Raw genomic sequence first — 13,605 nt, forward strand, 5'->3', positions numbered from 1 at the left:
ACATCCACGTGGAAGAAGCTCAATCCGCGCGGCGTCGGGATACTGAACCCGGCCATAGTAGTTCTGCTCACCGGAATGCTCCACCCGCCCCCCGAGCCGACCGAAAACCGGCCCCACAACTACTGCCTAGGTCCGACTCGGACCACACCTCAACGCCGGTTAAACAGAGCCAACGAACCATCCATGAGGTGAATAACCAGCCTGGCCCCCCTGCCGGGGCCTCCCGATGGGTTCCTCGATTTTGCGCATACCACCAGTCGAGGAGCCACGCCACTAATGAATGCCATCAGTATGCCCGAGAGCTGCGCTTGGCCGCCGACCAGCAAACGCAGAGGTCTCCCAACCCAAGGCAAAGAAGGCCCGCCGCCGAGCGGGCTGGTTCCAGATCACGGCCCCCTTCTCCTCGGTCCACTCAGCGCCGAGATCGTTCACCCAGGCGAGGGGAACCTGCTCCCCGAGAGGAAGCTCCCCGAGAACTGAGGTCCCACCACCACGAAGACTCCCCCGGCCATAACAACCAGAACAACGCCACCCGAGGTAACATTCTCATGATCACCGGGGGAGCAACTGATGGCGATTCCCACCGAGCCCGAAAGGCCCACAGCCGACAGCTGGAGGTCTGCGGTGTCGGTAAAGGGCCGCGAGAAGAAGGACCGATCCTCGGATTCGGCCCCCAGGACTTGGAAGGCGTGGAAGTCCCGCACGACGACGCCTTGGTCGTGCACGCCACCATCGCCAACTACAACATCGCCCGAGTCTTCGTCGACACGGGCAGTTCGGTAAATATCATCTTTCTGAAAGCTTTTGCGCAGATGCAGATTGACAAGGCCGACTTGTCGCCTATGACTACATCCCTGTTCGGGTTCACGGGGAACGAAGTGCGGCCACTCGGACAGATCACCCTAGCCATCTCGCTGGGAGAAGAACCTCTGAAAAGGACTCGGCGCGTCCCCTTCACCATTGTGGACGCGCCATCCGCCTACAATGTTATCTTGGGAAGGCCGACTCTCAGCGCCTTCTCGGCGGTGGTCTCCACCTACCACCAGAAAATGAAATTCCCGGTTGGTGATCAAGTCGGAGAAGCCCGAGGAGATCAGCTGGCCTCCCGGAAGTGCTATGTGGACATGGTCCGAACCGAGGCCAGGAAGAACCGAAAGATGCAAGGCGACGGGATCCATTCGGTGCAGGAAGCCCCGTCCGTGACGAGCCTTGAAGGTAAGGAGACCCTGCAGGTCTGTCCCGGTCGTGCCGAGACCGTGGTCCATATAGCAGCAGACCTGGCGCCCGAACTGAAAGAGAGTCTCGGAGTCTGCCTCCTCCGGAATCAAGACGTTTTTGCCTGGAGCACTGAAGATCTCACGGGCGTCCCTCCCTCCGTCGCGGTTCATCGACTCAATGTCCTGCCCGACAGCCGGCCCGTCAAGCAGAAGAGGAGGCACTTTGGACCCGAGCAGAACAAGGTCATCCGAGAGGAAGTGCAGAAGCTCCTGAAGGCGGGACACATCAAGGAGGTGCACTTCCCGACATGGCTGTCCAACGTAGTGCTCGTGCCGAAGCCGAACAACAAATGGCGGGTGTGCGTCGACTTCCGAGACCTCAACAAGGCGTGCCCCAAAGACTGCTACCCCTTACCCCGCATCGATCAATTAGTGGATTCTACTGCTGGGTTTGAATACATATGTATGTTAGATGCCTATCAAGGCTATCATCAGATTCCACTTGATGTAACCGATCAGGACAAGGTTAGCTTTATAACAGCCGATGGCACCTTTTGTTACACTGTCATGCCATTCGGGTTAAAGAATGCGGGGGCCACCTATCAACGCCTGATGGATCGGGTGTTCCAACAACAACAAGGGAGAAACATTGAAGTCTACGTCGATGACATTTTAATCAAGACGGCTCGGGCGGACTCTCTTATAGCCGATATCGATGAGACTTGCAGCACCTTGAGGCAATACGGGCTCAAGTTGAATCCGGCCAAGTGCCTCTTCGGTGTCCGAGCCGGGCGTTTTCTCGGTTACATAGTAACCGAGAGAGGAATCGAGGCCAACCCGGAAAAAATACAAGCCTTAGCTCAAATGGCCCCTCCCAGAAACTTAAGAGAAGCTCAGAAGCTGGTCGGACGCATCATGGCCTTATCCCGATTCATCTCTCATTCGGCAGGACGAAGCCTTCCTTTCTTCAAAGTCCTTAGAAAGGCTCAGAAGTTTCAGTGGAATGCCGAATGCGACCGAGCCCTTGAGGAGTTGAAGGCTTATCTGACTCAACTCCCCCGATTGGCGAAGGCGCTCTCGGGAGAGCCACTCTTGATGTATCTTTCCACCACCGAGTCGGCAGTCAGCTCGGTGTTAGTAAAGAGTGATGGACAGTGCCAGCAACCAGTCTACTTCTTCAGCCGCCTGTTGAAAGACGCCGAAACCCGATACACCAGTTTGGAGAAACTGGCCTGGACGGTAGTCTTGTCGACTCGGCGACTTCGGCCATACTTCCTCTCTCATCCGGTAACTGTCTTGACAAACAGCAACTTGGGAAGAGTGCTTACTCAACCTGAGTTCTCGGGACGCATAGCGAAATGGACAATGGAGCTCAGTCAGTATGACATCCAGTACCAACCTCGCGTGGCGATCAAAGCTCAGGCGTTGGCGGATTTCCTCGCGGAGGCACACCAGGGCGAATCCGAAGAAGAATGGAAAGCATATGTCGACGGAGCCTCCAACAAGCAAGGGAGCGGAGTCGGAGTGCTCTTGGTCTCTCCCCAGGGAGAAGAAATTCGGCTTTCGGTACGATTGGGTTTCAAGGCCTCAAACAACGAGGCCGAGTATGAGGCTGTTCTCATGGGCCTGCAGGCGGCTAGAAGGGTCGGAGCCACCCGGGTGCAGCTCCTTTCGGACTCTCAGCTGGTGTCCCAGCAAGTCGAAGGGAACTACGAGATCAAGAATGATCGGCTCCGTCGGTACGCTGAAGCCTTCGCAAAACTAAAGATAGAGTTCAAGGAGGTCACTCTCAGCAAGATCCCTCGAGCCGAGAACAGCAAGGCCGACGAGCTGGCCAAGTTGGCGAGTTCGGTTACTGAATGGACGGACGAGGGGCCGATCACACAAGTAGCCTGGATAGCACAGATAGATCAACTACCCGAGACAGCCGACCCGGGTGACTGGAGGAAGCCGATACTCGCCTTCCTCCAAACCGGTGAAGTACCTGCAAACCCCGAGCAAGCCCGCCTCCTCAAAAGACGAGCTATCCGATTCACCTTGATCGGGGAACAATTGTACCGCCGAGCCTTCTCTCGGCCACTGCTCAAGTGTCTCGGCCCCGAAGACGCCGAATACGTGTTGAAGGAGGCCCACCAAGGATGTTGCGGTAATCACGCTGGAGGACGATCCTTGGCCCGGAAGGTCCTCCTAGCCGGCTACTTTTGGCCGACTCTTCAAGCAGACGCGGCGAAACTGGTGTCTACCTGCCTCCACTGCCAAAAATATCAGCCGTTCCAAAGACACCCGACAGAGCAGTTGAAGACGGCTACCACTTCGTGCCCATTCGACCAATGGGGGATGGATATAGTCGGGCCCTTCCCGATGGGGCCTCAGCAGAAGAAGTTTCTACTGGTTGCAGTAGATTACTTCTCCAAGTGGGTGGAAGCCGAGGCCTTGGCCCGAATCACTGAAGACGTGGTGCTCAAGTTTCTGTGGAAGAACATCGTGTGTCGATACGGCATCCCATGTAGACTCGTCTCGGATAATGGGCGGCAGTTTCAAGGCAGAAAGATCCAAGAATGGTGCAAAGGACTCGGCATCCAGCAAGCCTTCACCTCGGTGGCTTACCCACAGAGCAATGGGCAGACCGAAGTCATCAATCGGGAAATAGTGCGAGGACTGAAGACCAAGCTGGATCACGAAGGAGGAAGTTGGGTGGAAGAACTGCCCTGCGTCCTTTGGGCATACCGCACCACTCCAAAAGAAAGCACAGGCCTGACACCTTTTCACTTAGTGTACGGAGGGGAAGCTGTGGTTCCCATGGAGGTGGGCGTCGAGTCGGACCGAAGGCAACACTACGACGCCGACAACGACGGCCGGAGACTCATGGAGTTGGATCTCATATCCGAAACCCGAGACCGAGCAGCCGCTCGGTTGACCGCCTACCGGCAACGCATGTGCAGCACATATAATCGGCGAGTCATCCCCCGAACCTTTCAAGTGGGAGACTTAGTTTGGAAGAAGGTCAAACCGGTGGGAGACGTCGGCAAGCTCGAACCGCCCTGGGAAGGCCCATATCGAGTGATCAAGAAGACCAGCTCGGGCGCATACTACTTGGCAGACGCGGCCGGAAAGGAATTGGCGCGGCCATGGAGCGCAACTCACCTTCAACCCTACCGGACTTACCGCAACTGCTTGGAAGTCCCTTTTCTTACGTTCGCCTGTACCTTTGGTTGTAAGCAAGTCTGATAATGAAGCGGCTTTTTCAGGCGTCATCCCACTCCTGTCGGCTCGGCTACAGGTTCTCCTATCAGGTCTCGGACCTGCTCCTTCGGCAATCGCCCTTCTCAGGGTCCAAACTCTCCCGACTCGGACATAGTCGGGATCGAGCAATCAGGTCTCGGACCTGCTCCTTCGGCAATCGCCCTTCTCAGGGTCCAAACTCTCCCGACTCGGACATAGTCGGGATCGAGCAATCAGGTCTCGGACCTGCTCCTTCGGCAATCGCCCTTCTCAGGGTCCAAACTCTCCCGACTCGGACATAGTCGGGATCGAGCAATCAGGTCTCGGACCTGCTCCTTCGGCAATCGCCCTTCTCAGGGTCCAAACTCTCCCGACTCGGACATAGTCGGGATCGAGCTATCAGGTCTCGGACCTGCTCCTTCGGCAATCGCCCTTCTCAGGGTCCAAACTCTCCCGACTCGGACATAGTCGGGATCGAGCTATCAGGTCTCGGACCTGCTCCTTCGGCAATCGCCCTTCTCAGGGTCCAAACTCTCCCGACTCGGACATAGTCGGGATCGAGCTATCAGGTCTCGGACCTGCTCCTTGCTCCTTCAGGGCAATCGCCCCTCTCGAGGTCCGCGCTCTCCCGACTCGAACATATAGGGGACGCAGTGACACGGGACAAACTACAAGGCAAAGGACTTTTCATTCAACTTGCAAAAAGTGGCGGAGTACAAAATAAGAGATTACATCATCTATCGGCCCCTCCTCTCCTCTTCGGGCAACGCCGACCAAACTTTATCTATGTCCAGAAACTCCAACGGGGTGCCGGGAGGAAATAAGCCCGCCTCGTACACTTGCTTCAGCGCCCCGTCAAATCCGTGCTCCAGCATCCGGGCAGTCTTCTCCTGGTACTGGTCGAAGTATTCTTGCGACGCCAGCCAAGCTTCCTGGGCCGCCTTTACTCGCTCGGGTTCTCCCTCCTTATAGGCAGCGAACTCGCCTTCTAAGGCTTTCTTCTCTTCGGCCAAGTCCTCCGCCCGCTTCTTCCAGGTGGCCGATTCCTCAAGCACCCGAGACAGCTCCTTCCCCCTTTGATTCAGCTGGTCTCGGACCTGCTTTAGCTCCTCTTGGTCCTTGGCCCGAGCCGAAGCCGCTTGTTGCTCGAGGGTCTCCACCTTCTCTTGGGCTTTCATTAGTTCAGCCCGATATTGAGCAGCCTCTTCGCCGCTCTTAGTCGTAGCCGCTTTGGCCTCCGCCAGCTCTCGCGCGCGCTCGACGTCCTGAGCCCTTAGCGCCTGCATCTGTTGGTCCATCGCCTTGACTTGGCGGTTCAAGTAAAGGAAGCGGGTGTGCATCTCCATGTGCTCGACCCAAATCTGCTTAAAAAAAGGCCGGTTAGTGGACGAAGGTGCGCAAGAAAACACCAGATTGAGAGAAGTCAGAAGAACTCACCCGCAAAATGTGGAAGTTACCCCGATAACTCAGCTCGGAGGTATTCAACCCCCGGAAGGAGTCACTGTTCCGTATCGCCCGGACCCGGTTCATCATCTCCCTCACCTCTTCCGGGGTGAAGGGCTCATCGGCCGCCACTCTGGTCGTCTGCATCGAGTAGAAGTCGGCGCCGGCTGTAGACGGGCGAACGATCCCCGAGCCGGCCGAGCCGGAGCTGGTCGGCACTGCAACTCTCGAGGAGGAACCTCCAGTCGGGGGTATTACTCCCTCAGGTGGCCCCTCAGCTGTGGGTGCCGTGGCCGCCCCGGCCGCTGCGGCTATCACAGCCGGTTCGGACAGCGTTGGCTCCGCTCCCGCAGAAGGAGTCGTCGCTCCCACTGCGCCCGTATCCACGTCGACCACTTCAGTCGTCGCCGGCGGTACAGGAGATACGGTTTCACGGCCTTGATCGGGCGCGCTCGCGCCCGCAGCGCTCGATGCAGGAAGATGTCCCTTGGACGCTTTGGACTTCTTAAGCCGCTTCTCCTCGCGGCGAATCGGGCTGGACTTCTTCGACCGTTTCCCTTCGCGGTCGGGCGAGCGGGAACGGCGGTGCTTCTTCTTGGAATGGGAAGAGGAGGACTTCTTCGATCGACTCTCCCCTTCCGCCGGTTCCTTCCCCTTTCTTGCCGAAGGAGGCGCGTCCTCCGGCCCCGCTGCCACGGGTTCTCCTTCCCGAGTGGAGATCTCGGGTTCTATCGGCACGGGGAGATGTCCCTCCCCCTCGGGTACCACTGTCGCCAGCGGCTCCACCGACTCGGTCTCGGGAGCAGCAGTCGTCTCGGCCCCTCCGCGGAGTCGGCTTGGTGGGCGTCACTAGGCCTTCCAATGCCGCCCGAGTCCACTTCAAGCACTTGTTCTTCGAAGCGTCCATCCAAATGTCGTCTGCCAAAAAAGAAGAAGAAAGGCTAAGTTAGTAATTACAGAAGTCCGAGTAAAGAAACAACTTACCGAGTGCTGCCGGAAGCTCGGCAACAATGGGACTCAAGCCGGCTCGGAAGAGAAGCCCTTCTTCCCCTACCAGCTTGGTAACATCGAATTGAAGGCCCTTCAGCACTTCGGAAGCCTCCATGTAGACTTTGTTCTTCTTATAAGGCTTCAGAACGGGCAAAGCCGAAAGCTCCGTCTGCCACTCAGTCGGGAACTCGAAAGGACTCGGGGGAGAAAGGTAGAAGAATTGCGGATGCCAACCCTTGTTGGAGCTCGGATACTCGACTAAGAAAGGAAAACCCGGTTTCGAGTTGAAGAAAAACACACCCTCTTTCGTCATCTTCTTCGGGTAAAAGAAAAAATGGAAAACTGCGGGGTCTAGTGGAATTTTGTACATTCGGAACACTAAGACGACTCCACAGAGGAGTCGGAAGGAGTTGGGAGCTAGTTGGTTCAAGGGGAGCTGGAAATACTCGGCCACCTCTTGAAAGAAGGCGGGAATCGGGAATCGGAGCCCCCCTCTAGCTGACCCTGAAAAAAGGTTACGAAACCGGGTGGAGGAGTGTGGGGACGATGGTGGCTCTCGGGGACCTCAATCCTATACTGACTCGGGATCTCATATTTCAGGCGAAGCTTCGAGCGGGACCTCTCAGTGAAAGTGCTGACTATGGACTCATACCAGGGACCCGAAGACGGTGCGTCGCAGACGGTGCAGACTCCTCGGAAACCATCTCTACAAACCTGATGATGGCCTAGGACGACTCTGCTAAGGAAGGAAAAATGGACTAAGCGAGAAGCGAGAGCTTACTTGATGCTAGGGAGAAAGGGGAGGAGAAGACGACAGAAGAAGCCGAAAGACAGAAAGAGAAGAAGCAGGAGAAGAAGACGAAGACGGCGAGGGAGGCGCGAGGGTGCGGCGCGCCTACCCCTCACCCTACTTATACATAACCCTAGCGACTCCTAGCCGTCCGATCAGGAGGAGGAAAAAAGGCGGGATCGACCTGGCGACCGTCCGATGGTTCACATTTCCGAGGCAAGATCCGCGTCATTATGACGACGATTCGGCTGTCCCATCGGACACCCCGCCGCAGTAACCCATGCCTCGGAAATCATCCACACCATGCCGATCACGTGCCCGCCAGCCGAGCTAGCCATTGTCTCCCCGACACGTGGCAGTTTCGCACTGGTGGCCTATTTCAGGAATATCAACCGGCATAACTCGACTCGGACTCGGGCCTCGGTCTAGTCAGTCGAACGCACGTCTCCTTCGACTAGACTAGTGGGAAGGCTGGTGTTATGGTCGTAAGGATACGGAGGCGGATCGGATCGAGAGAAACGCCCGAGTCGAGTCAACCATCCGGGAGCAGCCGACCAAGGCATTACGGCCCGAATCCGAACCCCTGGGTAACCACCCGAATGGGCCCTATTCAAGTCCGATAGGCTGGCTTGTCAGCAGATGATATGGATAACTCCGCCCGCCGACTCCCGGACTCCCGGCCGTACCCGACTCGTCCTGGGGAGTCGGGGTGTACCCGACTCGTACCCGATTGAGGAGTACCCGGAGTTAGGGCCGAGTCGTACTCTCTGTCACTGACCACTCCCCTTTCTTGTCCTATGGCCGGTAACTGACACACCCCTCACTGGGTATGGCAACGCGCCGCCTAACGTACGCCCCTGCCAACAGTGTACCACCTCATTAAAGACGTCACTCCTCACAGGTACGGAGAGTACTCTCAAGGTAAGGTTCACCTTGCCTTGTCCGTGGTACGAGCATCCTCCTCCTTATATAAGGTGAGCCCCTTCACAGGGGCCAGGTATGTTCTCTAGTTCTTCGTCATCTTCTTTCCCTTATCTTCATCTCCAGATCGCCTGACTTAAGCATCGGAGTGGTCGCGCCGGTCACACCGGCCTTCCTTCTCACGGTGTTTGTGCTTGCAGTCTCCGGTGATCCCCGAAACCCCTATCCTTCGCCTCATCCCGGAGTGGTGCTGAGGAAAGCTGCGCATGCCCAGAAGCTGTTCTTGACGGGAACAAATCCTAATCCTAAAAACATAGTCTAACCCTAACCCTAACCCTAAACCCTAACCCTAAACTCTAATCCTAATCAATAACCTTAATTTTAAAATTAACCACTAATCCTAACCCTAAAAACATAGTCTAACCCTAACCCTAACCCTAATCAAACATAGGTAACCCTAAAACCCCCCACACTGCCAACTCCAACACTGGCCGGCCAACACCCATCAGTGGATGGCCGGCCGGCCAACACACCACCAGTGGTCGGCCGGCCGGCAAACAACTCTAGCTCTGCCGGCCAGCCACCTCCACCAACCTCCGCGCGCCAACAGACCGCAGCCAACGGGCCGCCGCCACACCAACGCCCGGCCAACCAACCGACGGCGGCCGACCAGGCGGCCGACCAGCATTTCCAGCCCATAATGCAAAGGAATAACCGGAAAACACCAAAGAAAATCAAGATCTTACCCTAAAAGACGCCCTTCGCCGATCGGTGTCGTCGCCGTTGCAGTCGGAGGACCGATCGGAGAGGAAGGAGCAGCGGGGAGCAGCTGAGGAAGCGAGTCGCAGCGGAGAAAGGGGAGAAAATCGCGAGGAAGAAGAAAAGGGATCGGGGAGAAAGGATAAGTTAGGGCATTTTGCGATGAATTTTAATTCGTCGCTAAGTTGTCGCAAATTTGCGACGAATAGGGTTTTTCGTCGCCAATTTGGCGACGAATTTACGCTTTCGTCGCCAAATGCAATAAGTTAACAGGGTCCACCGTGGCCACGCGGCTGTTTTTAGGCCATTTGGTGACGAATTTGCGATTTCGTCGCAAAATTGGCGACGAAAATGGAAATTCATCGCCAATTTGGCGACGAAAATCTCAAATTCGTCGCCAAATGACATAAGTTAAGAGGGTCCACCGTGGCCACGCGGCTGTTTTTAAACCATTTGGCGACGAATTTACGATTTCGTCGCCAAATTGGCGACGAAAATGGTTATTTGTCGCAAATATTGCAACGAATTAATTTATTTGTCGCAGATTAGCGACGAATTTGGCGACAATAAATTTTTCATTCCAAATTGGCAACAAAAAATTATCTGTCGCCAAAGTCGTCGGAAATTTACAACAAATGCATCTTTCGTCGCAAAATTTGTCCCTAATTGGCGACGAATTTATTTCGTCGCTAAATTTCATCGCAAATAGGCAGTATTTTTGTAGTGAATGAGATACAACCTATTGAAAGCATCAATTTTTTAAACATGAATCGACATGGGAAATGATGTCCGAAGCTCATTATAATTTCCAAGATGATGATACTTACTGGCCGACACCATAAATATGTTCTATGGACTTGCCTCTTTTTCTAGATATAAAGTTTTCAATTTTTTGAACTACTAAGGTCTATCATCCGATTTTGAGCAAAAGTGGATGATGACCTAGAGACTTAGGAATGACGTGAGACTAGGTTCTGTGGGCTCGGGCAGTCCTCCTGAATGTATCCATGCACTCAAACATTAATGTGATACATCCTATTGAGAGCATCGATTTTTTTAAACATGAATCGACATGGGAAAAGGTGTCTTGGCTCTTTATAATTTCTACGACAATGATACTCACTAACTGACACCTTAAATATATTCCATGGACTCCCCTCTTTCTATAGATATAAAGTTTTTAATTTTTTGAATAGCTAAGGTCTATCAGTTGGTTTCGAGCAAAAGTGGCTGATGGATTTAGAAACCTCAAAATGATATGGGGCCAGATTCTGTAGTACTCGAACAATCCTCATGAATGTATCCATGCCTTTAAATACTAATGTGATACATCCTATTGAGCAACGATTTTTTGAACACGAATCGAACATTCCTTAATATGTTAAAACGAAAACCATCATTTTACAACTCTACTTGTATCATAAAATCTCAACAACAATTTAATACTAATATAGACTCAAATAAAATATTTCCCAAATAAAATAGCAACATCATTTTATAACATATCAAATATCAATTTACAACTTACAAACTAAACTTTTTCAATAACAACAATAATCTAATAAAATTACAATTGTCATACTATAAAGATCTCACTTAAAAAAATGATAAATCCCAGTCAGTCTCATGGACTCAATCCCTGGGGGTGGCCGGTCCGGTCCCACGGAAGTTTCCCACCGACCACCAGGGTAAATCGGGAAGCGCATACGTCAGCCAATCCAGATGCCCAGCATCCTGTATAAATTATAACTTATAACATGAACAATATCATCCAATATGTATCAATTCAAATAGGTTGTTGCATGTATACTAGATCCACTTAATGTAGATGGTGAACCCCCTAAATATCAAGGAGAGAGCTTATTCTAGCTCCAGTCACATTCATGTCAAGAGTTCGGCTATGTCCTGCTAGATAAAATAATTTTCAAATCAGAATACAATAACAAGACAACAAATAACAATTTAGAAGATATAACATATTATAAATTCAACAACATAAGGACAAAAACATTAATTTATAACAATAAAGTTTATGTTTCATTCTAATTTGAATTTATAAAATTTATCCCTAATGATTGATATTGCAACCTCTACTCTAAATTTATGAATGTCTTTTTGAACGAATTGCATATCAATGTTGTACAATAGATGTCTAATATATTGCATAACGAAAAAACCACAATCGTTCCTATAATATCACAAAATTAAAATAGTAAGTAAAATATAATCACATTATATCATTGAAATTTTCTAACAATATAGTAAATTTACTTACGATAACATTTGTTGGGGATAATCAACTTTGGTAGAGGCTCATTCATTTAAAGGGTGGTAATCTTGTAATCCATCGTGCATTTCCTTTAATTTATTGCTGAGAAATATTTTCAATCTAGATACCTGTGAGCATCGTATGGACAAAGATAATTTATAAAAACATATAGTAATGTGACATAGTGCTAGAATGTAAATTTTAAAGAATTAATAATAACCATCTCTGTAAAATATTGATCATGCCTAGAGTTGTAATACAACAAATTAAAATAGTAAAAGATTTTTTTATCAGTGTCCATAGTCATTAAATGATAATGTGCACGATTCATATTTATATGTATAAAAATATACCTAACTTCTCGATAACTAGATTCATTTTGGTAATTTAGTATAAAGTTGATTCCCATAAGTGTTCGTATAATGACCGCAAGATTTAAGATATGATAATAAATTAGTGTAATAATATAATATCACAAACATAATAAAAAGTTATAATATGAAGTGAATTTTTTACCGTGAATTTGGTTGAGCAATATATAGATTTATTATATGACCTACTAGACTAAGATGATTCCCTAAAGAATAATGAAATATAAGCATTGATTATTTCCTAGTCTGTAAATATGATGCCTAACACACATGAAAGTAAACCATTTATTATCAATGAGTAGTAACCTTCCTTCCATACAAAGAGAGAAATATGTCATTTCAAATTTTGAAGCATTAATATCAGGTAGGTCACATCTTTTTATCATATTTTCTTTTTGTAAACCATCTATTGTCAATGGGTGGTAACCTTCCTTCCATACAAAGACAGAAATATGTCATTTCAAATTTTGAAGCATTAATATCAGGTAGGTCACATCTTTTTATCATATTTTCTTTTTGTTTCTTTAAATTTCCTTTTGAGATACTATAAATAAACACAACTCAATATATTTAACAACAAAAATATAATCAATGAAAATGCAATTAGTATCAAACTTAAATATTATTGCATAAATATCAACTTACTTTAGTGTTCAGTCTCAAAGTGTTAATTTATTTTTTCCTTCCTTGCCTTTTATGTGTCACCTATTCTTCATCAATCTCATCGTCGATTAATATAGCAATATTCTCTTCTTGCATATTAAAATCCACAACCCTAGACTTTATCTCCAAGTTACTCCTTCATTCTCCTTTATTCATCTCTTGCTTTTCTTCCTACCATAGACTATTGCTAGCCATTTAGGTATATCTTTAGAAGTGGTCTTGAGATCATAGTGACTTCTGTCGTGTCCTCTCCTCATCATATTAATTGAAACTTCTTCAAAATAAAGATCTTTTGCATTGTGGCTAGTTAGATAAGAAAAATCTTCCCTTTACAAAATAACAACTAATCCCTCATTTAATTTAGATAAACTTTTCATTCTGAAAGGTAAGAATTATGATTTCTTTTTCTTTTTCAATGCAATTTAAACATCTGACTGCTTCTTGTGAGTTCATATGAAATTGTACAATCGATGTCTCACCCTGTTGTGGTGTAGACTCAAAATCAAGAGGGAGGGGATTTCAAGTAAATGAAATTCCTCGAGGATAAGGAGAATATCAATAATAATATACAAAATTAATAACAATACATAATTAATTAAAAACTTTAATTATAAAATATAAATTTAATATTAGTTGAAATACACATAATGGTTGCCTAGGAGATGAGACTCCTTCTAACTTAGCCTCTACTTTCTCTATATGAGAATAAATAGACCTCCACTTATTTATTCTTGGTGATACGATGCTGCTTGGCGGTTGAATAGGGATATACTTAAGAAACCAAGCCTATGTCATAATTCAATAATTAGATAATATTACCCATTTATGAAATAAATTAACTAGTTAATCAAAACTTATAGCAAGTGGATCAACAAATCCCTTCATATACGATAGTGAGAAGATAGGGCTAGGGAGTCTTCGATGCAAAAACATCTTCAAATATTAAGAGTTAAAGAGTCA

The sequence above is a fragment of the Curcuma longa genome, chromosome 20 (genome assembly GCF_044706935.1).
Source record: "Curcuma longa cultivar G26 ecotype Majalengka, Jawa Barat chromosome 20, ITB_CL_G26_1.1, whole genome shotgun sequence".
Taxonomy (NCBI): Eukaryota; Viridiplantae; Streptophyta; class Magnoliopsida; order Zingiberales; family Zingiberaceae; genus Curcuma; species Curcuma longa.